Raw genomic sequence first — 5,326 nt, forward strand, 5'->3', positions numbered from 1 at the left:
AGTAGTTAAGTGTCATATTCTAGTAAAACCAGCGCTTTGATTTTGCGAAAGTAATTTAATAATAATTATGAATAAAGCTCTAACAGAAAAATCTTTTTACTAATAAACCATTGGCATAACTATCCCGGGGTCAAATATAAATAATTTTATACTTGTATAAAGAATGGTCAAATGTGAACAGGTCATAAAATTGAATAATTGGGTCTTAGAAGCTTGAAACCGAAAGTTAGAAGTGTAAAAATAAATTATTCAACGTTTTTTGGATACCTTATGGAATAGTAGTTTTTATTACTTAATTTCATTAATTAATTTCATAAATTCGGACCGGTTAATTTTTAAGTATTCTACTCATATTTTCGGAATAATATTTTGAACTCAGAATTGAACCAGTTTATGCTTTTAATATTCCTGTAAATTTACTAGTTATAAAGTCCGAAACGTCCAAAAGGTGAATTTTTTTCAGCCACAAATCAACACTGCTGTATTTCGAATTCAAGGATCCCGGAGAGTCAGCACAATCACAGGTATATAAAGTTAAGATCTTATATAACCCATGACCGACAACATATTTTAGATATTTCTTTGCTAGGCATCGCAACATTGTCTTTAGAATTCCAATTTTCTTCTGGTAAACCATATCCTAGTCGCATCGTACGAAGCATCGTGACTTACTCGCAGAAATAGTTTCTGCGTGACAACCTTGCACCATCTGTGGCGGTCTTTGGCATAGTGGCGTGCATCACGGAGACTTATGACCAGAGACCCCTTAGACGTTTGCCGTCGATCTGTCCGGCTATTAACAGTTAAACCATCTTACAGATATTAAAAACAAAATCTTTAGAAAATAACTATTCCATTATTTCGAGATCTGGAGTTTTCGCGATTTCTACAAATTGGAAATAAAAAAATATATAATCCAAAACCGCATACATTTATTTTCCACAGCTAAATAAGGGACCTGTAAACAACAGGAAATGTTGATTTATTTGATGAAACAAATATACTGCCGCCGTTAATTAAAACGGCTCATGTGACATTTTTTCTAAAAATTCCGAAAAAATCAGAATTTCAGAAAAAAAGGCCAATCTGTCACTATACTGAAAAGGTACGAATTTACCGCAATACAAAAGTAGATTTTTTTAATTTCATTCTTGTAAACATTATTTTCTCGGTTTTGAATTTTTGTTACAAGCTTCGTTTCAACTAACGGCAGCTATACGTAGATCTCAAAAAATTGTTTCAATATCCAAAGTAGGTACATCACATGTACAGGGTCAAGAGAAAGACTTACGATAAGAACGGTCCAAAGTACAAAATGTCAAGCTTGATGTGCTATTGACTATACCACCAGTAACGTGATATTCTTCCTGTTATTAAATGTGTCAACAAAGTTGGTCTTGCTTCACACAATTACTACTAATAATGTCATTAAGTAACGTATTCGTTAATTTCCTGATATCAACAAGAACATACACGAAAAAGAAGACGAAATTCGAGGTATAATAAAAGACGATGTTTCCCTGGCTACTACTTGTCACTAATAATGCTACTTTGGCGACACTAAACAGAGTTGTTATTTTGGGAATTCGAGCAAAACGCGCAACAGGAAATTCTTATTGCTCAGGTGAATGGTCGCCACACACAACAAAGGCTGGACGTATTTTCACGACTGTGCAAAACAAGTATAAATTATCAGGGTTCGAGTAAATAACTAGTACCCATAAAACTAAAACCTTTTAACCACCGGTAGTAGTAAGTAAGTAAGTAGATGGCGCTGTTACTTCACTTATCACGAACCAGGAGATCATAAATTACTAGAATGTGTTGTAAAAATTATAACGGGAGGGTAAGATTTATTTTTACTTTCAAGTACAATTTCGTTCTATAGACATTGTTATTTTTACAAAATAGTTAATTTATTTTTAAGAAATGTACAAGATATAATTTGGCTAGACGTAAACACATATTATTCATGGCTTGCACGTAATGTCTGAAAGATCTATTAATCATTGGACTGATTTGCGCCGATAGTATGAAAGATAGTTGTTAGCATACTTGCCTTGATTCGATCTAGAATATTAGGACGCCTTCAAATTAGACGTTTGTAAATACGCTGCAGTGCAACGTTACAGCTGCACCACTACTAATTTTCATACAATATTTAGAAGCGCAGTTGCAGCACCACTGTCGTGACTCGTGTCACGTGCGCATCACTTTCGCAGTCACGATAAGTGAAGTAACAACTGCTGAAGCACCCATAAAAAACCCCAAGAGCTGCACTTCATAAATTAGCCAGGTTATGTCTATCAGACTTTAGGTATTATTATTAATTTCTTGGCCCCTCGCCATAACATTCGAGCACACTCCAATATTTAATTTTTTTTTACTACAGCTGAACTTGGAACTTATAGCGGCAAGGGCGCTTTTTCTTTATTTTAACTAATTTTTTTTATATAATAACGCGTACATAGCTCCGCACTAAGGAAACCCTGTGTCGCCACTGGTGTCATGGACACACACATAGACAACCACAAATTACACCCAAAGTCACGAGAGAAATAAATCTCGGTCATACCAATATTTCTTCCGGCCCGGGAATCGACCCTGGGATCTTTGCGTGGCAGTCCAGCATGGTAACCGTTTGGCCACGAAGGCAGTTACAGGCAAATGGACTTGATTTTCAGCACTACCTCGACCTAGAGCAAAGAAGAGCTACGATGGAACGAGCTCGCCCAGAAAATGCATGTTCAGTCGCACCTTAAAGATACTCGGGTTGTATGTCCTCAGAAATACAATCGCAGGCAGAGAATTTCGTTCCTGGATTGTGCGCATAATAAAAGATGACGAAAAGCACTTAGTACGCCTGAACGACCAAGTAAGGATGATATCCCGCCATACGTCTGGATGTCAGATTGTAAAAGGGGGCGGGTGGGATGAGCTGATGGAATTCATGGACACACTCACTGAATATATCTGTAGAAAACCGACAATCAGGCAACTTTGCGCCGGTGAGCTAAACTATGAAACGCGACGCTAACGAGAACGAAGTCGATGGATACATGGCTAACTAAGCGAGTTTGTATTTAAATTTATTAGCACCGCGACCATTCCCAGTTTAATCCCTACGGTAAAGACGTAAGTGCACTGAGCCGCCACGACCTTAACCGTTTGGGAAACAAAAAGGCTTACTGATAGTTACCTTGATCAACATGATGATTTTATTTGTATGTTTATGTTAAAATTAACATACACATACAAATAAAATCATCCATTTAATCTGCTTCTAGCCTTATTAACTAATTAATGTTCTTAATGTACGTTCGTCACATTGTGTCCTAACGTTTCGACCAAAGTGAAATATGGACCTGAAGTAATGAACAACTAAACTTCCAGTGAAATTCACATGCAGTCCTTAACGACGTCATCCGCCGGGCCTTAGCCACGGTTAACGTGCCCACTATACTTGAGTCAACGGGCATGTCGCGAAGTGTTGGCAAACGGCGGGACAGAATAACTCTCATCCCTTGGAGTATGGGCCGAGCACTGGTTTGGGACGGCACATGTACCGACACACTTGCCCCATCCCATCTCCGGCACACCAGCTAGAGGGTTGGCTCCGTAGCTGAACTGGCGGAAAGAATGAAAAATAATAAGTACCAGGGTTGCAGCTCAGGCTACCTATTTACAGCTATTGGAGTCGAAACCCTTAACCTATGGGATCCCGGTGCCCTTTATTTCTACAAAATTTTATCCAACTAATGGACTATCTAGGAAACCCGAGGGATATCTTGCCCAACGCATTAGCATAGCCATACAATGAGGGAAAGCCGCCAGCATTTTGAGCACCTTGCCATGGGGACTCAATTTTATTCATGTAATTTAATCCTGGTTTTAGTTTCTAGTATTCAAGCTTTTATTGTACCTTACCTGTATATTTCAAGTTATTGTGTAATAAAAACTTATTATTTATAAATTTCTCTGAATTTCCTAAATATCTGAAACAGCCGACGAAACGAGTCTTTGCGCTTCTCAATAAATTTTGTTCGCCAAGGATTACAAAGGCATTTATTTACGCAAGTAATTACAATGCTGCGCAAAATTAGGATAATGCTATTTATAACTAAGTGGTGTTTCCTGTGCAATAACAATTCCCAACAACGGAATGTTCACACGGCACGATCAATATTATGATAATGATATGATCTTCTTTACAATGATTAATGACACCAATAGTGAGACTGAAGTGGGTGAGACACTAGAAGATAACATTTTATATACAATATACAGGGTTAGTTGTAAAATACTAACATTTTGACAAGACTATATTACGAACATTACAAACACCAACTTTTGTTCCATGAATTTTAATCAATTCTATTTAAAAATATTTAAATAGATCGCTCTGAACGGTGATAACTTTGTGTAAAACGCAGGACGGGGATGGGAGTCGTCAGAGAGAACGCTTGTATGTTTGAATTTACAAATGTACTACCAAATACTGAACTAAACATTGTCAGTTAATAAAAAAATTCTTAAAAGTTTACTTTTGGTAAATTCATTCTTTTGTCAAAAGTCATAGAATACAAGGTGTTGTTTATGATGTAAGTAATCTAGTCCTGCAAGGTTTTTAGTATTTTAAAAATAACTATGTGTATACGTTACGCCTCCACATTTACATGGCGAATGGCTGTAGAGGGGAATTCCCTGCCTGCAGACTTATTCCCTGGACGGTATAACTTAGGCCTATTCAAGGCGAGAGTAAATAGGCATTATTTAGATATGCATGCTCCGTAGTCAACCTCGTCGTCACTTTCTATCAGGTGAGGTGGAGATCAAACGCATTTATTTTTTTATAAAAAAAAAGAAAAATAATTCCAATAAGTACCATCAAAGTTATGATAGTGACGTTAAGTAAAATAATCTTCTTTACAATGACTAATAATGAGACTAAAGTTGGTAGAAAACATTTTAACAAAGAGATACCTCGATTATGAATTCACTACGAAAAAAGTTTGTATAAAAAGTAGGCACAGGAATTTTTCAATTTAGTTCCACCTTCATCCTCCAGTCGACTAGAAAGTCCGGAACACTCCATCCTTACGTCATTGATTTACCACCCATTCGCACGAAACGCTTTGCTTCCTCCTTCCTAATGCGTACGGCAAAGGAATGAAATACGCTACCGGAATTTGTGTTTCCCGAAATGTTCAATTTAGGGCTTATTCAAGGCTACAATTATTGGGCTTTTTTTAGACAAACGCGTACTATCGTCGGTCATATCATCATTTTACATGAGGTGTGATTGCCACCAAGCGCAAGTTTATAT

At 37.1% G+C, this 5,326-nt stretch overlaps 1 long non-coding RNA gene across 1 annotated transcript; it reads right to left on the minus strand.

Annotated features, from left to right (window-relative positions):
- Positions 1-214: 214 nt before the first annotated feature.
- On the minus strand, positions 215-3,480 carry LOC113234963. Its single transcript, XR_003310824.1, has 3 exons — positions 3,464-3,480; positions 2,576-2,696; positions 215-958 (listed from the first exon to the last, which is right to left on the minus strand). It is a non-coding gene; the product is annotated as an uncharacterized LOC113234963 (long non-coding RNA).
- Between the last annotated feature and the right edge of the window lie 1,846 nt (positions 3,481-5,326).

This window comes from Hyposmocoma kahamanoa, unplaced genomic scaffold (assembly GCF_003589595.1).
Source record: "Hyposmocoma kahamanoa isolate Upper Pololo Valley unplaced genomic scaffold, ASM358959v1 86, whole genome shotgun sequence".
Lineage (NCBI taxonomy): Eukaryota > Metazoa > Arthropoda > Insecta > Lepidoptera > Cosmopterigidae > Hyposmocoma > Hyposmocoma kahamanoa.